General features: G+C 52.7%; 1 protein-coding gene across 1 annotated transcript in view; it reads right to left on the bottom strand.

The window, feature by feature from the left end:
- Positions 1–25,873, bottom strand: part of LOC142258699 (uncharacterized) — a 68,674-nt gene extending 42,801 nt beyond the window's left edge. Inside the window, exon 1 of the mRNA XM_075331320.1 lies at positions 25,834–25,873. The gene's annotated coding sequence lies outside the window, so the exon portion shown is untranslated. The remainder of the gene's footprint in view (positions 1–25,833) is intronic.
- Between the last annotated feature and the right edge of the window lie 1,265 nt (positions 25,874–27,138).

Genomic DNA, 27,138 nt, shown 5'->3' on the forward strand with positions numbered 1-27,138 from the left:
GTCCGCCGAAGCATAGGTATGCACCTGATAATGTTTGGTGAAAGTGTGCAGACTCGACCAGGTAGCTGCCTGGCACACCTGTTGAGCCGTAGCCTGGTGTCGCAATGCCCAGGACGCACCCACGGCTCTGGTAGAATGGGCCTTCAGCCCTGATGGAACCGGAAGCCCAGCAGAACGGTAGGCTTCAAGAATTGGTTCTTTGATCCATCGAGCCAGGGTGGCCTTAGAAGCCTGCGACCCTTTGCGCTTACCAGCGACAAGGACAAAGAGTGCATCCGAGCGGCGCAGGGGCGCCGTGCGGGAAATGTAGATCCTGAGTGCTCTCACCAGATCTAACAAATGTAAATCCTTCTCATACCGATGAACTGCATGAGGACAAAACGAAGGCAAAGAGATATCCTGATTAAGATGAAAGGAGGATACCACCTTCGGGAGAAACTCCTGAATGGGGCGCAGCACTACCTTGTCCTGGTGGAAGACCAGGAAGGGAGCCTTGGAAGACAGCGCTGCTAGCTCAGACACTCTCCGAAGAGATGTGATCGCTACCAGAAAAGCCACTTTCTGTGAAAGTCTAGAAAGAGAAACCTCTCTCAGAGGCTCGAAGGGCGGCTTCTGGAGGGCAACTAGTACCCTGTTCAGATCCCATGGATCTAACGGCCGCTTGTACGGGGGAACGATATGGCAAACCCCCTGTAGGAACGTGCGCACCTTAGAAAGTCGTGCTAGACGCTTCTGAAAAAAGACGGACAGCGCTGAGACTTGTCCTTTAAGGGAGCCGAGCGACAAACCTTTTTCTAACCCAGATTGCAGGAAAGAAAGAAGGGTAGGTAATGCAAATGGCCAGGGAGACACTCCCTGAGCAGAGCACCAGGATAAGAATATCCTCCACGTTCTGTGGTAGATCTTAGCAGACGTGGGCTTCCTAGCCTGTCTCATGGTGGCAACGACCCCTTGGGATAATCCTGAAGACGCTAGGATCCAGGACTCAATGGCCACACAGTCAGGTTCAGGGCCGCAGAATTCCGATGGAAAAACGGCCCTTGGGACAGTAAGTCTGGTCGGTCTGGTAGTGCCCACGGTTGGCCGACCGTGAGATGCCACAGATCTGGATACCACGCCCTCCTCGGCCAGTCTGGAGCGACGAGTATGACGCGGCTGCAGTCGGATCTGATCTTGCGTAGCACTCTGGGCAAGAGTGCCAGAGGTGGAAACACATAAGGGAGTCGGAACTGCGACCAATCTTGCACTAGGGCGTCTGCTGCTAGAGCTCTTTGATCGCGAGACCGTGCCATGAAGGTTGGGACCTTGTTGTTGTGCCGGGACGCCATTAGGTCGACGTCCGGCCTTCCCCATCGGCGACAGATTTCCTGAAACACGTCCGGGTGAAGGGACCATTCCCCTGCGTCCATGCCCTGGCGACTGAGGAAGTCTGCTTCCCAGTTTTCTACGCCGGGGATGTGAACTGCGGATATGGTGGAGGCCGTGGCTTCCACCCACATCAAAATCCGCCGGACTTCCTGGAAGGCTTGCCGACTGCGTGTCCCCCCTTGGTGATTGATGTATGCCACCGCTGTGGAGTTGTCCGATTGAATTCGGATCTGCTTCCCTTCCAGCCACTGCTGGAAGGCTAGTAGGGCAAGATACACTGCTCTGATTTCCAGAACATTGATCTGAAGGGTGGACTCTTGCTGAGTCCACGTACCCTGAGCCCTGTGGTGGAGAAACACTGCTCCCCACCCTGACAGACTCGCGTCTGTCGTGACCACCGCCCAGGACGGTGGTAGGAAGGATCTTCCCTGTGATAATGAGGTGGAAAGGAGCCACCACTGCAGAGAGTCCTTGGCCGTCTGGGAAAGGGAGACTTTCCTGTCCAGGGATGTTGACTTCCCGTCCCATTGGCGGAGAATGTCCCATTGAAGTGGACGCAGATGAAACTGCGCAAACGGAACCGCCTCTATTGCCGCCACCATCTTCCCGAGGAAGTGCATGAGGCGTCTTAAGGAGTGCGACTGACTGTGAAGGAGAGCCTGCACCCCAGTCTGTAGAGACCGCTGCTTGTCCAGCGGAAGCTTCACTATCGCTGAAAGAGTATGAAACTCCATGCCAAGATACGTTAGTGATTGGGTCGGTGACAGACTTGACTTTGGGAAGTTGATGATCCACCCGAACGCCTGAAGAGTCTCCAGTGCAACATTCAGGCTGAGTTGGCATGCCTCCTGAGAGGGTGCCTTGACCAGTAGATCGTCCAAGTAAGGGATCACAGAGTGTCCGTGAGAGTGTAAGACTGCTACCACTGCCGCCATGATCTTGGTGAACACCCGAGGGGCTGTCGCCAGACCAAATGGCAGAGCCACGAACTGAAGATGGTCGTCTCCTATCACGAAGCGTAGAAAGCGTTGGTGCTCTGTAGCAATCGGCACGTGGAGATAAGCATCTTTGATGTCTATTGATGCTAGGAAATCTCCTTGGGACATTGAGGCAATGACTGAGCGGAGGGATTCCATCCGGAACCGCCTGGCGTTCACATGCTTGTTGAGCAGTTTTAGGTCCAGAACAGGACGGAAGGAGCCGTCCTTTTTTGGAACCACAAAGAGATTGGAGTAAAATCCTCGTCCCCGTTCCTGAGGGGGGACAGGGATCACGACTCCTTCTGCTCTTAGAGAGTCCACCGCCTGCAGCAGGGCATCTTCTCGGTTGGGGTGGGGGGAGGTTCTGAAGAACCGAAGTGGAGGCCGAGAACTGAACTCGATTCTGTACCCGCGAGACTAACCATGGCGTCACCATCAGGGGCATCCAGATTGAGAGGGGCCTCAGGATTAGAATCCTGATCACCGTCCTCAGTCTCATCACAGAGAGACTCTTCTCGCTGAGACCCTGAGCAGTGTGATGACGTCGAGGGTCTTTCCCAGCGAGCTCGCTTAGGCTGCCTGGGACTGTCATCTGAGTCAGAGGCTTCAGCCTGTGATGCTTGAGACCCCCTTGCAGCACGGATTAGTTCCAACTGAGGGGGACCAGGGAGCATAGACACAGCAGTGTCCATGGTCTGAGTAACTGGCCTGGCCTGCAAGGTCTCCAGGATTTTTGTCATAGTCACAGACATTTTATCAGCAAAAACTGCAAAGTCTGTCCCCGTCACCGGGGCAGGGTTCACAGGCGGCTCTGCCTGGGCTACCACCACAATAGGCTCTGGCTGACGAAGTGCCAGTGGGACTGAACATTGCACACAATGTGAGTCATTGGAGCCTGCCGGTAGATCAGCCCCACATGCAGTACAAACAGTGTACACAGCCTGTGCCTTGGCACCCTTGCGTTTTGCGGATGACATGTTGCTGCCTCCTCAGAGCAGTACAGGGTGTCTAGCCAAGAAGCGACCTTACAGTGCACTATATAAATATATATATATATATATGGTACCAAGAAAAAAGTACACTAATATATCACTGAGGCACTAGTGGGGCCAGCACTACTGTGCTGCTTACCGCCCGCTTAGGAGCGGGTGTGTGGTCGCCGAAATCCCTCTAGTCTGGGTCTCCCAGAGCCTGCTGCCTTTCCCCAGCCAGACCGCATGTGTAATGGCTGCCGGCGTCCTTGTGGAGAGGGGGGGCGGGCCCTGGGCGTATACAGACGAAGAGCGGGAAGCCTGCTTCCCCCTGTGCCTAGTGAGAGGGCTGGAGCATGTAAATAAAGCTCCAGCCCTCGGCGCTGCCAATTGAGCAGCGTCTCTCCCCTACCCTGAGTGACAGGGTGGGGGCGGGAACGAAGCGGCGCTAGGCCGCAGAAGCCGGGAGCTAAAGTTAGAAGCGCCGCCGCCGTAAAAGCGCGGTCGGCGCAAAGTCCCCGGCGCACCACAAGTCGCAGCTGCGCCGCCGCTCCAGGAGCGGTCGGCGCAGTAGTTCCCAACATGTAACGTCACTCAGCAAAGCTGCAGTGACCTAACCCCAGCGCACAGCGCTACTGTCCCCGGCGCACTACAACGCTCAGCAAGCCTTGAGAGTGTCCGTGCCTGCCGGGGACACCGAGTACCTGAATGATGCAGGGCCTTGTCCCTGACTGTACTCATGCTCCGAATCCAGCAGGTTCTCTGGGTCTGTGGATGGAGCCCGGCCTCAGGGCTTGGAGGCCGGCAAGATCCCACTTCCACAGAGCCCCCAGGGGATGTGGAAGGAAAACAGCATGTGGGCTCCCGCCTCCGTACCAGCAATAGGTACCTCAACCTTACAAACACCACCGCGGGTGAGAAGGGAGCATGCTGGGGACCCTATATGGGCCCTCTTTTCTTCCATCCGATATAGTCAGCAGCTACTGCTGACTAAACAGTGGAGCTATTGCATGGATGTGTGCCTCCTTCGCACAAAGCAGAAAAACTGGTGAGCCAGTGATCCCACTGGGGGTGTATAGCCAGAAGGGGAGGGGCCTTACACTTTTTAGTGTAATGCTTTGTGTGGCCTCCGGAGGCAGTAGCTATACACCCAATCGTCTGGGTCTCCCAATGGAGCGCCGAAGAAAATACATGGATGCATGGATATGTCTCACAAACTTGTTAATGACTGTAAACCAGAAATCAGTATCCATATTATCCACTAATACACTGAAAACAGGGAATATGACAAGACGAACAATACAATACTAGACAGGGAAACATAAGGGAGGGGGGATGGATTGGGGAGGGTCAGCATATCAGGCTTCCATCAAGGCCGTACTTCACTGTTATTCTTTGTTGGCCCAATAAGTATCCCAAAGTGACCAAACACTCTCAAAAAGATCTACTGTGTTATTTGACAGGGCAGATAAATACTCCATCCTTCTCACATCTTGGATCCGAGATTGGAGATCTGTAAGTGAGGGTGGATGGGCCAACCTCCAGTTGCGGGCAATCAGACTGCCTAGTTCCGTTTCTAATAGGGAGGGGCCCCGAATGCGCATTAGGGAGGCGGATTGTCGCCGCAGGCGAAGAATACAATCCTCTGAGTGCCGAGACAAATGGCCCCGACAGGCCGAAATGGCCCAAAACAGAGAACATGAAGGACCAGTCCAGTCTGTCGAAAGCCTTCTCCGCATCTAGCCCCACAAGCAGAGCTTCAATTCCTCCCTTATTCACCACGTCCACCAAATTCAAAATCCTTCGAGTGTTGTCTCCTGCCTGTCGATAACGGACAAAACCAACCTGATCCTTATGGATCAGATGTGGGAGCCAATTGTTTAGACGGTCAGCTAGTAGTTTAGTGAATATCTTAAGATCCGAGTTTAGAAGGCTAATAGGACGGTAACTTGCACACTCCGAAGGATCTTTTCCTGTTTTAGGAATAACAGTTATATATGAGTGTAGGAATGTGTTTGGGATGGCGTCACCCTCCATGAAGAGGTTAAAAAGGTGTGTTAGATGGGTAGACAGCTCTCCCTCAAAGGTCTTATAATATAGGTAAACCCGTCAGGACCCGGGGCTTTGTGGCCTGGTAAGTCCTTAATGATTTGATGAATTTCCTCTGGCTCCACCTTCCGATTGAGGTCCTCCAATGCCTCCTGAGAAAGTTTTGGGAGGTGACAGTCAGTCAAATAGTCATTTAGTATTTTTGTTCTATTCGGATGCGTCATTGGTAACCGCGGGGGGATAGAATACAGCGACGTATTGTAAGTGTGGAAAAGTTGAGCTATTTTCGTGGGGTCATAATGAGGGGTGCCTGCAGTATCTTTTATTGCGCATGGGGCACTAGTTATCGCTTGGTCTCTAAGCTTTCTAGCTAGCATCGTATGGGGCTTATTACCGTATTCATAGTATTTCTGGCGGGAATAACGCAGGAGTCTTTCTATGTTTCCATGTGAGATCTCTTTTAGTTTAGTTCTCAAGTCTACCACTTTTTTCAGGCAAGTTTTAGTGGGGTGGGTTTGAAGCTGAATCTCTGCTGTGCGGAGGTCCCTTTCACACTGACGGTACTGCTGTTGTGAGTCTTTTTTGAGTTTAGAAGACAGGGCTATGCATTCCCCTCTAACCACCGCTTTGCGGGCCTCCCATATTAATGGGAAAGATGGGAGGGACTGAGAATTCTCCGTAAAGTAGTTCTGTATGACTCTACGAAGAGATTCTCGAGATGTAATGTTAGTGAGTAAGGATTCGTTCAGTCTCCAGTGGGTGCGTTTCAGGAGAGGGGTTGTCAGATTAAGAGATATCAACACAGGAGCATGATCCGACCAAGTGATACTACCAATTTGTGCATGTTGGAGTGCTCTAAGTGTAAGGATATTGCCCAAAAAGTAATCTATTCGGCTATGTGATTTATGGGGATGTGAGAAGAAGGTATATTGTCTCGCCGTCGGGTTATCGATTCTCCAAAGATCAAATAATTGATGTTTGCGGATCAATTTGCGGAACCCCGTGGATAGATGTGGTGACCTATGTGAGCCTGCCGAATGTGAAGGTGCAAGCATTCTATCTGCCTTGTCTGAGAATACCGTATTAAAGTCTCCTCCTATGATGCGGATGATCCCACGGTCCCTCGGGAGGCGTGACAACGTTGAGGAAATAAATCTAAGCTGGTTAGAGTTTGGTGCATACAGGTTACACAAAATTAGTGGTATTCCATTTAGAGTACCTTGGATGATCAAAAAACGACCTGAGGGACCTGCTTCCCACTTACTCACTTGGAGTGGGCAGGTGCGAGAGATCAGTATTGCCACCCCTGCTTTCTTCTTTGTGGTTGTGGCCGAGAAGGATTGGGGAAACCAGTGGCGGGCAAAGTTAAAGGAACTTTTCTCTGTGAAGTGCGTCTCCTGCAGAAACACCACCTCCGCCTTTGATTTTCGCATCTCTTGGAGGACCAGCCTCCTCTTTACATCAGAATTCAGCCCCTTAACATTAAGGCTCATTAACCTAGCCATCCCAAAATCTCAGCATACTCTAATATAAAGGCTAGTGCCCGGTACCTCGACTTGGTGTGTGTAAAAACTGCACTCCATGAACCCCTCTGCATTTGGTGAGACGCATACCTGTAATTAGAAGATAGACATAGAAAAACAGGAAAAAACATAACTATATTCGACAGAAAAAATAGAAACCTTTCAGTTATGAGATAGGTATATGGTAAACGACACCACTCGTCCACTATCCCAGTATCAGAGCCGACTTGCATTTACTCTAACTAGAAACTGATACACCAAGTACTACCTGCACTGTAAACCAACGTGCGACTATACTAGTCAGACTCTGCTAGTGGGTGAGTGGTGAAACTCCACAGAACAGTCCTCCGGGTCTCCGTCCTCCCCCAGGATTCCGGAATGGGTAGACAGTCCTCCCCCCAAAAGTAAGGCAAAAAAATCACCGAAAAACTATAAAAATGAGCTCATCAACCCCAATTGAAGACTACAAGTAGCCCTAAATGTGAAGGAGGGCACTGTCAAGTAGGGCCCTTTTCTCTTGAACTCCCAGGCCGCCGTTTGCGGGGTGAGGTTGTTGGTTGCCATGTCGGAGGAAGCAGCGGCATCTGTTGAGGCAGAGTCCAGTCTGGTAAATCTGGAACAGGAAGATCAAAAACCCGACAAAAAGGCTCCAGGTCTACAGGGGCCCGGAGGGTGGCCGACGCTTCTCCACGTCGTGCAGTGAGGCTAAACGGGAACCTCCATCTATAAAGAACTTTATGAGCCTGCAGGGATGACAGTAAAGGGCGGAGAGCCCTCCGTTGTTGTAATGTTATCCACGATAGGTCTTGAAAAAGCTGGATCTTGGTGCCCTGGTACATCACTTGTTTTGGCGGTCAGGCTTTGAGCATTATTTCTTCTTTAAGTTGAAAGTCAATGATGTGACATATAATGTCTCTTGGGTTCCCCTTTAGATTTTTGGGGCGGAGAGCTCTATGCGCTCTGTCCATGGGTATTGGGTTGTCTGGGGGCCGTTGGAGGAGCGAATTAAATATGGTTTGCAAGATTGTGGTGACATCTTCCTTTGATTGGACCTCAGGCACGCCCCTGACTCGTATGTTATGTCGCCTACCTCTGTTGTCTAGATCTTCAACATGGCGCTGTAATTCTCTTATGACGTCAGCCTGAGAGGAGGTTTGGGATTGGAGGTGGCGGATGGTTGTTCTAGCCTCACCATGTTCATTCTCCAGTTGGTTTATTCGTTTGGAGATGGAAAGAACGTCTTTTCGGACTGCTGCTATTTCAGATTTGCAGGCGTCCTTGACTTCTGAGATGAGTGTTTGGAAATCTGCTTTGGTGGGAACTTGTTTGATAAATTCCCACCATTCTGGTGGGGGGCATCCCGGCTGTGTGGTCATTGAACTGGCCTTCATACTGCCTGGGGGCCTTTTTTTGTTGCTTTCCAGATTAGGTGGGCTAGGGGGTGGCTCAGGGTCTCCCCTCCATCTAGCCGCGGGGCCCGGGTTCCGGAGCCCTATGTCCCTGGGTGGTTTATGGGCTCTTTGAGGTCTGGGTGTAAGGGCCTCACTTAGTAGTGTTGGAGGTCCCGATGGGGAGAGCATGTCACTTGTTATTATATTAACTGTATCCCCTGGGAGCCGGGGGGTTCCAGCAGGCTGCAGGCCCGACCTATCATGCTCCAAGTTTTCCCCCAGAGTTTCCCCGTCGCTCCTTTCCTCATATCTAGTTTCCTCAGGGCCATCACTCCTCAGCTCCATGTCCTCATATGCCCATTCTGCCTGCTCCAACCCCCTCTGCACGCTATCTGTGTGGGCAGCCGGGCTCCAGCCACCGCCACGCTCCAACAGTTCTATGGGGGGGAGGGGCGGCATGATCACCTCCATCTCCTCTGAGTCACCGGTGCTCGCGTCAGGGGGGGGGAACACATTCTTCTCACCTGGGCTGGCATTCCGGAGACCCGCAGCGTCACTTGCCTGGCGATGCTCCGGCTCGTGCAGCTGTGCTGGTGAGTTGCTGTACGCCGCCTCCGCCACCTCCGCCGCCATCTTGCCCACGAGGGAAGGCCCACTCCCACCGGAATCCACCGGCTCCCGATCTCTTCCCTCTCCTCCGTCCGCGGCGCGGGTGGGTAATCCCCGCTCCGTCTCTCCTGCACAATCCTCCATCGCGGCTGTCCTGGGGTGAGTGCTTTGTGGCGCTCCTGCTGCCTGTGGCGTCTCCTGTTCCCGCTCCCCTGGCGTCTCCTTTGTAAGGTAGGAGTCCAGGGTGAGCAGTGCTGGAATCATCGGGTCCTTTGTAGCTTTTGGGGGCCTTTTCTTCCCCATTCCTGCTTGTGTGAAGCTTATGTTAAGGGCTTTTTGGTATCCCGGGCGGAGGAGCTCAGCCCTTACACGTCTTGCTCCATGGAGTCCCAGACACGCCCTCGGCCCCGACGGTTTTAACAGCGAATTTTATAAAGCTATGAGAGATCTGATCTCGCCGGGTTTAACTGCTGTATTTAATGCATTTTTGGAAGGAGAGGAAATTCCTAAAAATTCAAACGTAGCATATATCAAATTACTCCCTAAGGAACTAAAGACCTGGATGATCCCACTAGTTATAGACCCATATCACTTATAAACCAGGATTTAAAAATAATGTCTAAGATTATGGCTAATAGATTGGCCATGATTCTTCCAAGGATCATTACAGAGCACCAGGTAGGGTTTATTAAAGGGAGAAACGCTGTCACTAATATCCGGAAGACAATACTAGTGGTGGATGCGGTGAGATTGGAACAAATAGAGAGGGGGGCAAGACCCGCTCTAGTTACACTCGACGCAGAAAAAGTGTTTGACAATGTAAATTGGAGCTGGTTGGACAAGGTACTAGAGGCCACAGGGATTGTAGGCAAAATGAGGCTTTACATTAGGAATCTTTACGCTAACTCGGGAGCTAGGATACATACTCCAGGTTTTCTATCAGATGTGTTCCCTTTGATGAAGGGAACAAGACAAGGCTGCCCGTTATCTCCCCTTCTATTCAACTTGGCCATTGAACCATTGTCAAGAATACTGCAGGGCCCGAATAGTTTTAAAGGGATTAAGGTAAGGGGAACTGAAATAAAGACAGCGCTTTTTGCCGATGATGTCATACTATATATGGGGGACCCCAACGCGGATTTGCCACAGACTCTAGCCCTAATTGAAAAATTTGGATTAGTCTCAGGATTCAAATTGAATAAAAAAAAGTGTGAGATCCTGTTCCTAAAAGGGGGGAATGCAAGAGATGGTTGCCTATGTGGCATTCCTATAGCACAGACATCACTTAAATACCTGGAAATTCATATAGGAAGAATGGTGGAATCAATTTACGAGATGAATTATGGCCCGCTAATTAGGAAAATTATAGCACAACTAAAGGGATGGAAGGGTCTGCCTCTACCACTACTGGCAAGGTGCCACCTGATAAAAATGATGAGCTTTCCTAGGCTGTTGTACCCATTCCAGACGATCCCGATATTGCTAAAACTGAGGGACGTAAATAGGCTCAACTCAGCGTATGCGGATTTTATATGGAGGGGAAGGAAACCTAGAATAAAGTTACGATCACTGATGAAGTCAACGGAGGAAGGAGGTCTCAAGTTTCCCAGATGTTCGGGGTTATAACCTGGTGTGTATAATGAGACGTGTTTGATTGGATGAGAGGAACGAGCAGGCACTCAGACTATGGCATGGAAGCCAAGTATGCATCACCGTGGGATTTGGCGTCCATTTTACACTCCCCATTGTCCAGGGCGGATGGGCATATAAGGAACTCAATCTTATTCCGAGATACTATGCTAACATGGAAACTGGTAAGAAAGAAATTGGGGCTGTCATGGAAAGTATCTAAGTACTTAAATCCCTGGGCATCTCTGAACTTTCCCATGGGACGGGAAAATAAGCTATTTACAAGATGGAAAGAGAAGGGCGTCGAGAGAATGAAGGATGTCATGAATGTGGAGGAGAGAAGGTGGCTGACATGGCGGGAAGTGCTTGACAAGTATGACCTTAATAGCTCACATATCATCCAATATGAACAATTGAAGCATGGAGTATTTATAGATTTGGGTGAGCTTGGAAAGGAATTGAATAAGAGTTTGATTGATGAGCTTATGGAAAGTGATGTAGCAAGTGTAAATGTTTCCCAAATTTACCGAACATTTCGGGGAGTGCTTATATCTGGGGAGGATAGCCGTACTCTAACAGCGTGGGGGAAACAATTGAAAGGGCAGGAAGTTGTAGGGGATATATTGAAGGGATGGGTACAGATGCGGAAACATGTTACCAATGAGAGATGGAGAGACACCCAATTTAGAATTTTACACAGGGCTATTATGGGCTTCAACATTCCGGGAAGAGATATGCGGTGTCCTAAATGTCAAAGAGAAAAAACAGATATGCTACATGGACTATGGGAGTGTAAGGAAATTCACAGGTTCTGGAATCAAGTTAGATTATTTGTCCAGGCAACATGGGGAATTTCTGGAAATCTAGAGCTAATGGTGTGGATTTTTCATTCCTTTGAGGGAGGAGTAAGAGGGGGATCGGACATGCCGGGAAAGAAGAAATATACAATAATACATGACATAGCCATGATAGCCAAACGGTCTATCTTAAAGCATTGGATACAAAGGGAGGGACCATCCATAAACGAGGTCATCGGTGAATTACATAATCTATTGAGGCTGGAGAAACTGGAAGCGGAAACGGACAAAGACAGGTTGACACCCAAGTTCTTTGGGAAATGGAGAAACTTCATTGAAAGTCAATTTACTCAGGGAGAAATAGATAATCTGATGACACCTTTTGTACAATCGGAATGGTACCTTCTGAATGATATCCAGGACAACCTGGGTAAATTGAAAATCACGTAGGTGTGGGTTCCGGAGGAAAGGGGAGACGAGACGCTAAGGTAGCAACAAGACGTGCCAGAAAATTTGGAAGCATTCGGGGTTGGCACAGGGGTTTAATGATTCTAATTGACTTTTATCGCGTCTGTTATTTCTTAGTACTTTTGCCTTGGTTTAATAGAGACCATATCAATCAGATAAACAGTTTAAAATATCAAGTTGGGGCATCGCACCCTATTATGTCACATATTGTCAGACAAATGTTTTTCCCTGTGTAACCATGAATATCTTATGTTTATAAAAAAAATTGGAAAATTAATAAAAAGTTTTGGAAAAAATAAATAAATAAATAAATAAATAAATAAAAACAGCCTCCCAACATACAGGAAATACAAGATATGTTCCACCAATTATACAGCTACCTTGTTTCCCCGAAAATAAGTGTCTTATATTAATTTTTGCTCCCAAAGATGCGCTAGGTCTTATTTTCAGGAGATGTCTTCATTTTCCATGAAGAATAATTCACATTAATTGTTGAACAAAAAAAAAAGAACATTTATTATATATACTGTGCAGTAGTGGTCATCACAAACCAGCATAAACAGACAAACTGTGAATACTATCAAGAAGTTACTAGCATTATTTCCATGTACAACATGCCCTGGTGTTCTGTTTCGCAGGCATGCTTCCAAACAAAAAGTTTGCTAGGTCTTACTTTCGGGGGAGGCCTTATATTTAGCAATTCAGCAAAACCTCTACTAGGTCTTCAGGGGTTTTCAGGGGATGTCTTATTTTCGGGGAAACAGGGTACAAGTACAAGTCTAACCCAGGAGTCAAGCTGCAGAAGACCTCAACAGAATATTCTACACTATGGCCAAATTGTCCGACCTTAAACAAGTCAACTACAAGAGACCAAAAGAAGAGCAGATCAATGTTTTTTTTGACAGAAAATGTAAAGCCGTACGAAAGACCCTGAGAACAGCCTCAAACAATAAACACAGAGACCCCAACCACCCGGGCCTGAAGGAAGCCTATGACACCATACAAAGGCAGTACAAAACCATCGTCAGGAGGAAGAAGCAAAGCTACATCTACCAAATTTAGCCAACTCCAAGACGCCCTCCAAGACAACTCCTTCTGGGAACTATGGATTCACATGGACACAAAAAGCAAGAATAACAGCATCCATATCCCATATCCGAAACAGCAATATCTGGCTCCAGTACTTCAGAGACCTCTACAAAGACATCCCAAAAGAAGGACTTAAGGCCACTTTACATGCTGCGATGTCGGTACCGATATCGCTAGCGTGGGTACCTGCCCCCATCGGTTGTGCGACACGGGCAAATCGCTACCCGTGGCAAACGACATCGCCCGGACCCGTCACACTACTTACATGCTCTGCGACGTCGCTGTGACCGGCGAACCGCCTCCTAAGGGGGCGGTCCGTGCGGCGTCACAGCGATGTCACTAAGCGGCAGCCCATTCAAAGCGGAGAGCAGCGGGACGTAACATCCCGCCCACCTCAATCCTTCCGCATTGCGGGGGGTGGCAGGTAAGGGGAGGTTCCTCGTTCCTGCGGCCTCACACGGAGCGGTGTGTGCTGCCGCAGGAGCGACGAACTACATCGTACACGCTGCAGCAGCGATATTTGAGAAGGGACCCCCATGTCACCGATGAGCGATTTTGAACGTTTTTGCGACGATTCAAAATCGCTCATCGGTGTCACACACAACGACATCGCTAATGCAGCCGGATGTGCGTCACAAATTCCGTGACCCCAACGAAAGCGGACTTTAGCCTATAACAGGAAAACATAACACCAAAACTAAAGGCAATGGAGGAGAAAAACAAAAATTTCCAAAACCCTCTGGATACACCAATTACATTAGAGGAAGTTACAGAGAATCTCTTCCATAAGGTGTAAAAAAAAAAAAAAAGCCAGTGGTCCGGGTGGACTCCCCCCAAGATGCTGAAATAAAGCCCACCAGAAATATAAGCTGCAATGGTTAAACTGTTCAATATTGTGCCGAGTGCCGGCTACTTCCCTCGTACCTGGAAGCAAGGGCCCATCACACCCATCCACAAAAGTGGGGACAGGTATGACCCTGCAAACTACAGAGGAAGACGTGTCAGCAGGAACCTGGGAAAACTGTTCACCAGCCTCCTGAACAAGAGGATCCTCAGTTTCCTCACCGAGCACAATGTCCTCAGCAAGAGCCAACCACTGTTCGTGCCAAACCACCGCACCACGGATCACATCTACACCCTGCACAGTCTCATTCGGAGCCACATCCACAAAACAAAGCACGTGAAGATATACGCCTGTTTTGTGGACTTTAAAAAGGCTTTTGACTCCGTGTGGCACCCGGAATAGTAGGAAAAACCTACAATGTCATCAAAAGCTCCTATACCGAGAACCTCTGCAGTGTGTGAATGGTAGACGAATGGCTTATTTCCAGAGGCCAGGAGTCAAATAAGGCTGCAGCCTAAGGCTATGTGCGCACAGTGCGTTTTTCGGGTGCGTTTTTGGCCTCAAAACTGCATGACTTTGCTTCCCCAGCAAAGTCTATGAGTTTTCATTTTTGCTGTTCGCACATAACTTTTTTTTTAAGCTGCGTTTTTGAGCTTGAAAAAAAAAATGGACATGCCAATTCTTTCCTGAGTTTTTCTGCGTTTTCCGCCCATGCAATGCATTGGAAAAACGCAGCAAAACGCAGAGATCAAAAACGCAGCCAAAAACGCACCAAATCGCGGTAAAAACGCATGCGTTTTTTATGCGTTTTTTCGACGCAGGTGCGTTTTTGTGCGTTTTTAGCGGCCAAAAATGCACAAAAACGCAGCGTCAAAAAAACGCAGCGTGCGCACATAGCCTAAGACCTAAGACACACGGCATGAAAATCGAAGCGAGTGGAATGCGATAAAACATAGCATTCCACTCAGACCAATATTAACCTATGTGCCAGCACCCATGAGCGATTATTTTCTCAGCCCTAATCGGACCAAGAAAATAGTTGCAGCATGCTGTGGGTGCAATGCGAGTCTGTTTCTCTCATCACCCATTCAAATCTATAGGGTGAGAGAAACATCGCACTGCACTCACAGTACACCGGTGTACTGTGAGTGCAGAGCGAGAAAGGCAATAGCCATCAATGGAGGAGAGAGGGAGATAAATCCCTCCCTCACCTCCGCAGCGCCGGCCCTTCCCTCCGGAGCGCCGGACCACCCACCGCAGCTGTGGTCCGATCGCAAGATCAGACCTCAGTCGCATTGACACTCGGCTCCCGCTGTGCTGCCAGCCTGAGCAGAGTGTCATGCGAAAATCGCAGTAGTCCCCGTGTGGCCCCGGCCTCAGTCTAACGCTCTTTAATATTTACATCAATGAGTGTACACTGCTCTGGAATGTTCCACAGCTCCAGGTCTTAACCTCCATGACGCCCAGGTGAAATTCTTGCTCTATCCAGATGACCTCCTGCTGCTGACACCAACTGAGAAGGGCCTCCAAGACAACCTACAAATCTTTGTCCTAAACAACTGCTCTCTTAAGGCCACGTCACACTAAGCAACATCGCTAGCAACATCGCTGCTAAGGAACAACTTTTGTGACGCAGCAGTGACGTTGCTAGCGATGTCGCTGTGTGTGACATCCAGCAACAACCTGGCCCCTGCTGTGAGGTCGTTGGTTGTTGCTGAATGTCCTGGGCCATTTTTTAGTTGTTGCTCTCCCGCTGTGAAGCACACATCACTGTGTGTGACAGCGACAGAGCAACAACTAAATGTGCAGGCAGCAGGAGCCGGCTTCTGCGGACGCTGGTAACCACGGTAAACATCGGGTAACCAAGAAGCCCTTACCTTGGTTACCCGATATTTACCTTCGTTACCAGCATCCGCCGCTCTCACACTGCCAGTGCCGGCTCCCTACTCTCTGCACACGTAGCCACAGTACACATCGGGTAATTAACCCGATGTGTACTGTGGCTAGGAGTGCAGGGAACAGGTAGCCGGCACTGGCAGTGTGAGAGCAGCGGACGCTGGTAACGAAGGTAAATATCGGGTAACCAAGGTAAGGGCTTCTTGGTTACCCGATGTTTACCGTGGTTACCAGCGTCCGCAGAAGCCGGCTCCTGCTGCCTGCACACATAGCAGAGTACACATCGGGTAATTAACCCGATGTGTACTGTGGCTAGGAGTGCAGGGAGCCAGAGCTAAGCGGTGTGCGCTGGTAACCAAGGTAAATATCGGGTTGATTACCCGATATTTACCTTAGTTACCAAGCGCAGCATGCTTCCACGCGGCGCTGCTGGCTGGGGGCTGGTAACTGGTTGCTGGTGAGATCACCAGCAACTCGTGTAGCGACGCTCCAGCGATCCCTGCCAGGTCAGGTTGCTGGTGGGATCGCTGGAGTGTCGCATAGTGTGACATCTCACCAGCGACCTCCTAGCAACTTACCAGCGATCCCTATCAGGTTGTATCGTTGTTGGGATCGCTGGTAAGTTGTTTAGTGTGACTGGGCCTTTAGGCTATGTTAACACAGGACTTTTTGGTTAGTTTTTTTTCCTGACCAAAACCTGATCTTGTGGCAGGAAACATACTTTGAGTCATCTGCGTTTTTGGTGTGTTTTTAGTGGCGTTTTTGCTGCAGATGTGGTGTGGATTTGATTACTTTTTTCTACAAAATGGGTTGTATCAATGAAAAAACGCAGCAAAGAATTGACACATTCATTCTTTAAAAACCTGACCAAAAATGCAGATATTTAACAAAACAGTGAGGAAAAAAGTCCTGTGTGAACATAGCCTTACAAGAATGGACAAATGCACTAACCTGGGCCTGAAAATTCACCAGTCAGGGAGCTTCAAATAAGCAATAGAGATTGCTATGCCATCCGAAGGGTACTATCATCTGAAGCCACCAGTGAGGGTCTGGCTAAAATGTCATCATCACCCCAATCCTCCTGTACGACAGTGAAGTCTGGGGCCCTCACACTTACCCAGATTAGTCAAGGTGGGATCCAACAGAAATATTCCACCGAGAATTTTGTTATTGCCTTCTGCAGGTCCTTAAAAGCACCTCCAACAGCGCCTGTCAGGCCGAGCTGGGCAGATTCCCTCTACACCTAGCAGTTCTGAAGAGGGCACTGTCATGTCAGTCTCACCTACAGAATAACAATCCACGCTCCCATCACCATAAAGCCCTGATACATATAGGTGATCCAGATGAACTAGGATCCATGGCACAGCTCTCCCAAACCCAACTGGATAAAATGACCAATCACAGCAGCCTGACAAAAGCCAGACACAGGAAGATAACAGAGAACAATAGAGAAAGGGTTTATGCCCTGCTATTCATCAGGAAGGAGAACAGAGAGATGATCAATGTTCCTTTATTGTGGCTTGCGTCTACGCGTTTCAGGAGCTCTGCTCCCTTCATCAGGACATACAGCACAAAAACAACATATCTCTATGATCTAGATATGATGTTATTGTGTTGTATGTTCTGATGAAGGGAGCAGAGCTCCTGAAACGCGTAGACGCAAGCCACAATAAAGGAACATTGATCATCTCTCTGTTCTCCTTCCTGATGAATAGCGCGGCATAAACCCCTTCTCTATTGTTCTCTGTTATCAACCATGGGGGCTGCAGCAGATTTCATCCCAACAACATAAGCTTTCATAGGAGTTGTGACTGTCACAACTCCTTAAGGTGAGTGCATTCCTTTTATTTTCCCCGGATATATACCGGGTAAGACCCTATTACGCTTTTTCTCTCCACAGTTTTACCTCGTTTTAGACTCAGGAAGATGGTAGACGAGGGCCAGGAGAGGTGTCAGTGACTGGAGGACCAATATCTACACCTCACAGAAACTGACCACGTACCAGAGACTACAGACTGACCCCATATCTGGAGAAACCCCCAGACCCCAGAGACCGCAGGACTATGAGCCAATATAGACTCAGTGCCCACAGTCTAGCCATCAATTCCCACACAAGCAGAGCTACAAGCCCAGGGAGGACAGACTGTGCCAACACTGACCTGGAGGCCAAGGAAGGATGAAACCCACCTCCTGCTACACTGCACCAAACACTCAGCAGTGAGGGACACTCAGCAGAGAGGGACACTCAGCAGAGAGGGACACTCAGCAGAGAGGGACACTCAGCAGAGAGGGACACTCAGCAGAGAGGGACACTCACTTCAGGAGACTATGATACCTTCCCGGGATTTCAGCTCCATAAAGGAGGAAGAGAAAATATATATATATATATATATATATACTAGAAGGTGGCCCGATTCTACGCATCGGGTATTCTAGAATTTACGTATTGTGTAGTTCATGTATGATTTTTGTTATATATATATATATATATATATATATATATAGAGAGATGTTGTTGTCTGTAGTTACCAAGTGTTTGTGTAGGGGCTGTACATGTTCTGGGTGTTGTCTGGGTGTGACGGGGGGTGAGAGCGGTGTTGTATGTGTGTTGCGTTGTTTGTGGAGCGCTGTGTGTCTGTAGCGTTGTGTGTGTGTGTTGCGCGGTTTGTGTGTGTGTGGTGTGTTTTGGAGGGAGGTATGTTTTGTGCAATGTGTGTGTTGTGCGGTATGTGCGTATATTTGTGTGGCCGCGGTGTTTGTGTGTTGGGTGTTGTGTGTGTGCAGCGTTGTCTGTGTGTGTGGGTGTCTGTGTAGGGCAGTTGTTTGTGGTTCCCAGTGTGTGTGTGTGTGTGTGTGGTGTGTTGTGCAGTGCGCGCGCGTGTGTGTGTGTGTGTGTGTGTGTGCATCAGCCTCTCTTCTCTCAGCCTACCTCTCCCAGCCTCCCTCCTCCCAGCCTCCCTCAGCATCAGCCTCCCTCTCCCAGCCTCCCCAGCATCAGCCTCCGCCAGCATCAGCCTCTCTTCTTCCAGCCTCCTCCAGCATCAGCCTCCCTCTCCCAGCCTTCCCTAGGATCAGCCTCTCTCCTCCTAGCCTCCGTCCTCCCAGCCTTCCCTAGCATCAGCTTTCCCCTCCCAGCCTCCCTCAGCATCAGCCTTCCCCAGCATCAGCCTCACTCCTCCCAGCCTCAGCCTCTCTCCTTCCAGCCTCCCCCAGCATCAGCCTCTCTCCTTCCAGCTTCCCTCAGCATCAGCCTCCCCTTCCCAGCCTTCCCCCAGGATCAGCCTCTCTCCTCCCAGCCTCCTTCCTCCCAGCCTCCTTCCCTCCCAGCCTCCCTCAGCATCAGCCTTCTGCTCCCAGTGTCCCCCAGCATCAGCCTCCCCATGCATCAGCCTCCACCAGCATCAGCCTCTCTCCTTCCAGCCTCTCTCGTTCCAGCCTCCCCCAGCATCAGCCTCCCCTTCCCAGCCTTCCCCAGGATCAGCCTCTCTCCTCCCAGCCTCCTTCCTCCCAGCCTCCCTCTCCCAGCCTCCCTCAGCATCAGCCTCCCGCTCCCAGTCTCCCCCAGCATCAGCCTCCCCAAGCATCAGCCTCCACCAGCATCAGCCTCTCTCCTTCCAGCCTCCCCCAGCATCAGCCTCTCTCCTTCCAGCCTCCCTCAGCATCAGCCTCCCGTTCCCAGCCTTCCCCAGGATCAGCCTCTCTCCTCCCAGCCTCCTTCCTCCCAGCCTCCCTCAGCATCAGCCTTCCCCTCCCAGTCTCCCCCAGCACCAGCCTCCCCAAGCATCAGCCTCCACCAGCATTAGCCTCCACCAGCATTAGCCTCTCTCCTTCCAGCCTCCCCCAGCATCAGCCTCCCAAGCATCAGCCTCCCTCGTCCCAGCCTCCCCCTCCCAGCCTCCCTCAGCATCAGCCTCTCTCCTCCCAGCCTTCCCCATGATCAGCCTCTCTGCTCCCAGCCTCCTCCAGCACGCCGTGCTCCTCTGCCGACACTCACACACCCGATCGCATCCACTCACACACACCCGATCGCATCCACTCACACACACCCGATCGCATCCACTCACACACACCCGATCGCATCCACTCACACACACCCGATCGCATCCACTCACACACACCCGATCGCATACACTCACACACACAGACACTGACGATATCGCACATACGTGCTTATACTCACAACATCCGGAGGTATCACATGCTTCTGGCCATGTGATCCTCCCGCAGGTCCTGGAAGCTAACAGCAAAGTACCGCCGCCGAGAAGCAAGCGATATCCCAGGATGTTGTGAGTATGTGGATGCGATGTGATGTGTGTGTGAGAGTGAGTGTGATCTGATTTGTGTGTGTGTATGTGTGTGCTGTTATGTGTGTGTGCTGTTATGTGTCTGTATTTTCCGCCGCTGCAGGACCTTGATGTGTGGATGCGATGTGATGTATGTGTGATGTGTGTGTGAGAGTGAGTGGGAGCCGGTGTACACTGGTAACTATGATACACATCGGGTAACTAAGGGACCTTAGTTACCCGATGTGTATAATGGTTACCAGCTTTCACGGCCTCCGTCAAGATGCCAGCATCGCAAGGTTATGTCTGGCGCTGCCGGGATCCTGACGGAGCCGGTGTAGAAGCAAGCGATATCCCAGCATGTTGTGATGTGTGAGGTGTGTGTGAGAGTGAGTGTGATCTGATGTGTGTGTGTGTGTACTCACCTGGGAATCGCGGCTCCGTGTCAGTTGGGCCAGAGCGAGCGTGCATTGCGTGAGGGGGGCGGGGCCTGCAGAGAGCCGGGGCGAGAGGCCAATCCGTGTGGGGGGGCGGGGGCCATGGCGAGCCCAGCGGCCAATCAGCTTTGTGTCACCGTAAGGACACAATTTCGGAGCATGACAGACAGACAGACAGACAGATAGACAGACAGATAGACAGACAGACAGACAGAATAAGGCAATTATATATATAGATATATATATATATATCCTGCTGAAGGACTTCTATAGCCCCCACCCCAGATGTGCCCCATCCATCCTTCCTACACTCCCCACCCCGGATGAGCCCCCATCCATCCTTCCTACACTCCCCACCCCGGATGTGCCCCCATCCATCCTTCCTACACTCCCCACCCCGGATGTGCCCCCATCCATCCTTCCTACACTCCCCACCCCGGATGTGCCCCCATCCATCCTTCCTACACTCCCCACCTCCCGGATGTGGCCCCCCATCCATCCTTCCTACACTCCCCACCCCGGATGTGCCCCACATCCATCCTTCCTACACTCCCCACCCCGGATGTGCCCCACATCCATCCTTCCTACACTCCCCACCCCGGATGTGCCCCCATCCATCCTTCCTACACTCCCCACCCCGGATGTGCCCCCATCCATCCTTCCTACACTCCCCACCCCGGATGTGCCCCCATCCATCCTTCCTACACTCCCCACCCCGGATGTGCCCCCATCCATCCTTCCTACACTCCCCACCCCGGATGTGGCCCCCATCCATCCTTCCTACACTCCCCACCCCGGATGTGGCCCCCATCCATCCTTCCTACACTCCCCACCCCGGATGTGCCCCCCATCCATCCTTCCTACACTCCCCACCCCCGGATGTGCCCCCATCCATCCTTCCTACACTCCCCACCCCGGATGTGCCCCCATCCATCCTTCCTACACTCCCCACCCCGGATGTGCCCCCACATCCATCCTTCCTACACTCCCCACCCCGGATGTGCCCCCATCCATCCTTCCTACACTCCCCACCCCGGATGTGCCCCCATCCATCCTTCCTACACTCCCCACCCCGGATGTGCCCCCATCCATCCTTCCTACACTCCCCACCCCGGATGTGCCCCCATCCATCCTTCCTACACTCCCCACCCCGGATGTGCCCCCATCCATCCTTCCTACACTCCCCACCCCGGATGTGCCCCCATCCATCCTTCCTACACTCCCCACCCCGGATGTGCCCCCATCCATCCTTCCTACACTCCCCACCCCGGATGTGCCCCCATCCATCCTTCCTACACTCCCCACCCCGGATGTGCCCCCATCCATCCTTCCTACACTCCCCACCCCGGATGTGCCCCCATCCATCCTTCCTACACTCCCCACCCCGGATGTGCCCCCATCCATCCTTCCTACACTCCCCACCCCGGATGTGCCCCCATCCATCCTTCCTACACTCCCCACCCCGGATGTGCCCCCATCCATCCTTCCTACACTCCCCACCCCGGATGTGCCCCCATCCATCCTTCCTACACTCCCCACCCCGGATGTGCCCCCATCCATCCTTCCTACACTCCCCACCCCGGATGTGCCCCCATCCATCCTTCCTACACTCCCCACCCCGGATGTGCCCCCATCCATCCTTCCTACACTCCCCACCCCGGATGTGCCCCCATCCATCCTTCCTACACTCCCCACCCCGGATGTGCCCCCATCCATCCTTCCTACACTCCCCACCCCGGATGTGCCCCCATCCATCCTTCCTACACTCCCCACCCCGGATGTGCCCCCATCCATCCTTCCTACACTCCCCACCCCGGATGTGCCCCCATCCATCCTTCCTACACTCCCCACCCCGGATGTGCCCCCATCCATCCTTCCTACACTCCCCACCCCGGATGTGCCCCCATCCATCCTTCCTACACTCCCCACCCCGGATGTGCCCCCATCCATCCTTCCTACACTCCCCACCCCGGATGTGCCCCCATCCATCCTTCCTACACTCCCCACCCCGGATGTGCCCCCATCCATCCTTCCTACACTCCCCACCCCGGATGTGCCCCCATCCATCCTTCCTACACTCCCCACCCCGGATGTGCCCCCATCCATCCTTCCTACACTCCCCACCCCGGATGTGCCCCCATCCATCCTTCCTACACTCCCCACCCCGGATGTGCCCCCATCCATCCTTCCTACACTCCCCACCCCGGATGTGCCCCCATCCATCCTTCCTACACTCCCCACCCCGGATGTGCCCCCATCCATCCTTCCTACACTCCCCACCCCGGATGTGCCCCCATCCATCCTTCCTACACTCCCCACCCCGGATGTGCCCCCATCCATCCTTCCTACACTCCCCACCCCGGATGTGCCCCCATCCATCCTTCCTACACTCCCCACCCCGGATGTGCCCCCATCCATCCTTCCTACACTCCCCACCCCGGATGTGCCCCCATCCATCCTTCCTACACTCCCCACCCCGGATGTGCCCCCATCCATCCTTCCTACACTCCCCACCCCGGATGTGCCCCCATCCATCCTTCCTACACTCCCCACCCCGGATGTGCCCCCATCCATCCTTCCTACACTCCCCACCCCGGATGTGCCCCCATCCATCCTTCCTACACTCCCCACCCCGGATGTGCCCCCATCCATCCTTCCTACACTCCCCACCCCGGATGTGCCCCCATCCATCCTTCCTACACTCCCCACCCCGGATGTGCCCCCATCCATCCTTCCTACACTCCCCACCCCGGATGTGCCCCCATCCATCCTTCCTACACTCCCCACCCCGGATGTGCCCCCATCCATCCTTCCTACACTCCCCACCCCGGATGTGCCCCCATCCATCCTTCCTACACTCCCCACCCCGGATGTGCCCCCATCCATCCTTCCTACACTCCCCACCCCGGATGTGCCCCCATCCATCCTTCCTACACTCCCCACCCCGGATGTGCCCCCATCCATCCTTCCTACACTCCCCACCCCGGATGTGCCCCCATCCATCCTTCCTACACTCCCCACCCCGGATGTGCCCCCATCCATCCTTCCTACACTCCCCACCCCGGATGTGCCCCCATCCATCCTTCCTACACTCCCCACCCCGGATGTGCCCCCATCCATCCTTCCTACACTCCCCACCCCGGATGTGCCCCCATCCATCCTTCCTACACTCCCCACCCCGGATGTGCCCCCATCCATCCTTCCTACACTCCCCACCCCGGATGTGCCCCCATCCATCCTTCCTACACTCCCCACCCCGGATGTGCCCCCATCCATCCTTCCTACACTCCCCACCCCGGATGTGCCCCCATCCATCCTTCCTACACTCCCCACCCCGGATGTGCCCCCATCCATCCTTCCTACACTCCCCACCCCGGATGTGCCCCCATCCATCCTTCCTACACTCCCCACCCCGGATGTGCCCCCATCCATCCTTCCTACACTCCCCACCCCGGATGTGCCCCCATCCATCCTTCCTACACTCCCCACCCCGGATGTGCCCCCATCCATCCTTCCTACACTCCCCACCCCGGATGTGCCCCCCATCCATCCTTCCTACACTCCCCACCCCGGATGTGCCCCCATCCATCCTTCCTACACTCCCCACCCCGGATGTGCCCCCATCCATCCTTCCTACACTCCCCACCCCGGATGTGCCCCCATCCATCCTTCCTACACTCCCCACCCCCGGATGTTCCCCCATCCATCCTTCCTACACTCCCCACCCCGGATGTGCCCCCATCCATCCTTCCTACACTCCCCACCCCGGATGTGCCCCCATCCATTCTTCATACACTCCCCACCCCGGATGTGCCCCCATCCATCCTTCTAACACTCCCCACCCCGGATGTGCCCCCATCCATCCTTCCTACACTCCCCACCTCGGATGTGCCCCCATCCATCCTTCCTACACTCCCCACCCCGGATGTGCCCCCATCCATCCTTCACTCCCCACCCCAGATGTGCCCCCATCCATCCTTCCTACACTCCCCACCCCGGATGTGGACCCATCTATCCATTCTTCCTACAGTCCCCACCCCAGATGTGCCCCCATCCATCCTTCCTACAGACTCCCCACCCCGGATGTGCCCCCATCCATCCTTCACTCCCCACCCCAGATGTGCCCCCATCCATCCTTCCTACACTCCCCACCTCGGATGTGCCCCCATCCATCCTTCCTACACTCCCCACCCCGGATGTGCCCCCATCCATCCTTCACTCCCCACCCCAGATGTGCCCCCATCCATCCTTCCTACACTCCCCACCCCGGATGTGGACCCATCTATCCATTCTTCCTACAGTCCCCACCCCAGATGTGCCCCCATCCATCCTTCCTACAGACTCCCCACCCCGGATGTGCCCCCATCCATCCTTCCTACACTCCCCACCCCGGATGTGCCCCCATCCATCCTTCACTCTCCACCCCAGATGTGCCCCCATCCATCCTTCCTACACTCCCCACCCCGGATGTGGACCCATCTATCCATTCTTCCTACAGTCCCCACCCCAGATGTGCCCCCATCCATCCTTCCTACAGACTCCCCACCCCAGATGTGCCCCATCCATCCTTCCTTCCTACAGTCCCTACCCCTGATGTGGCCCCATCCATCCATCTTTCCTTCAGTCCCCACCCCGCATGTGGCCCCATCATACCGTTTCGGCCAGTGTAAGCCCCCCCCAACATGGAGTATCACTCACCCCCTGGCTCCAACGCGCAGCATCGCCCAGTGTAAGCCTCCCCAACATGCAGTATCGCCCAGTGTAAGCCTCCCCAACGCGCAGTATCGCCCAGTTTTGCCCAGTGTAAGCCTCCCCAACGCGCAGTATCGCCCAGTGTAAGCCTCCCCAACGCACAGTATCGCCCAGTGTAAGCCCCCCCAACGCACAGTATCGGCCAGTGTAAGCCCCCCAACGCGCAGTATCGCCCAGTGTAAGCCCCCCAACGCGCAGTATCACCTAGTGTAAGCCCCCTAACGCGCAGTATCGCCCAGTGTAAGCCTCCCAATGCGCAGTATCGCCCAGTGTAAGCCCCCCAACGCGCAGTATCGCCCAGTGTAAGCCCCCCAACGCGCAGTATCGCCCAGTGTAAGCCCCCCCAACGCGCAGTATCACCTAGTGTAAGCCCCCTAACGCGCAGTATCGCCCAGTGTAAGCCCCCTCAACCTGCAGTATCGCCCAGTGTAAGCCCCCCAACCTGTGGTATCGCCCAGTGTAAGCCCCCCAACCTGCAGTATCGCCCAGTGTAACCCCCCCAACCTGCAGCATCGCCCAGTGTAAGCCCCCCAATATGCAGCATCGCCCCCTGCCCTGTGTAGCCCCCCATATCCCCCTTCCTTATGGAAGCCTCCACAGCCCTGTGCTGCAGCTTCAGCCCCTTCCCTGTGATATATACACGAGCTGCAGCCCCCAGTAGTGACAGGAGACACTTTTATTTCTTACCCCAAAATCCAGTGTGACCTCAGCTCTATAACTAATGAGGAAAAGCGGAATCTTCCCCACCTCAGGGTCAGGATCCGTCCGCTCTGCACAGGGGAGATGCTAGAATGTACGGGCTCCTGACAGGTATGACGTCACTGGTCATGTGATGGGGCGTGGTCACAATGCAGCCTGATGTTTCCAGCCCGAACTTTCCAGACAGAAAAGCAATGTTTATTCTAAAGCAATGTTTATTCTAGACCACGTGGGCACAGAGGTGATTATAATAGAGGCGGGGTCTGGGGGTAACATCTCCAGATGGGGGGGGTGCAGGGGGCGGAGCCTGCAGGATTATAGAGGACAGAAAATATCATTGCAACGCCCCCAACCCAAACCGTCACGCCCATGACCTGACTGCAGCCCGTACATTCTAGGCTCAACCTAATGCACAGGAGACCAAGCACTGCTGCTTCCTGCTCACGGAACTGCCCCGCCTTTTCCGGTGAAGTCATTCCCTCAACAACTCAACTCCATTCTAGACAGCTCCTCATAGAAACCATTAGAGTGGAGCTGAATCCAGTGTGTGTATATATATATATACTAGCTGTAGTACCCGGGCATTGCCCGGGATAGTGACTGTCTCTTTGTCTGTCTGGCTCTGTGTGTGTGGCGCTGTCTGTCTCTTTCCCTGTCTGTCTGTGCCTGTCACTATCCATGTCTGTTTGTGTCTCTGTCGGTCTCTGTATCATTCTCTCTGTCTCGATTCAGGTCTGTCTCTCCCCCCCCCCCCTCTGTCTCTTCCCCTCCCCCTCTGTCTCTTCCCCCTCCCTCTGTCTCTCCCCCCCCCCTCTGTCTCTTCCCCCCCTCTGTCTCTTCCCCCCCCTCTGTCTCTTCCCCCCCCCTCTGTCTCTTCCCCCCCCCCTCTGTCTCTTCCCCCCCCTCTGTCTCTTCCCCCCCCCCGTCTCTCCCCCCCCCCTCTGTCTCTCCCCCCCTGTCTCTTTCCCCCTCCCCCTCTGTCTCTTTCCCCTTTTAGTCTCTTTCCCCCCTTTCTGTCTCTTTCTCTCTCTGTTTCTTTCCCTGTCAGTCTCTGTCTGTGCTTATGTCTGTCTGTCTGTCTCTCTATCCGTCTCACCACCGACATCTTATTACCTCACACATAAGCTTCTTATACTAATAATTTATTTTGTTCCTATAACAACCAATTACAGCTCCTATTAATGACCTGTAGCTTCTAACTCCATTGACTTTACATTGACAGATGTTTTGGAGAGTAACTGTAAATCGCGGGGTTAAATTTTCCTGTCAAAACAGTCTATGACGTTCCCTGAGTCACGAGGCTTCTGTGCAAAATTTTGTGATTGTAAGTGCAACGGTGCACATTCCTTTAGT

Source organism: Anomaloglossus baeobatrachus (genome assembly GCF_048569485.1).
Source record: "Anomaloglossus baeobatrachus isolate aAnoBae1 chromosome 3 unlocalized genomic scaffold, aAnoBae1.hap1 SUPER_3_unloc_1, whole genome shotgun sequence".
In the NCBI taxonomy this organism is placed as follows: Eukaryota; Metazoa; Chordata; class Amphibia; order Anura; family Aromobatidae; genus Anomaloglossus; species Anomaloglossus baeobatrachus.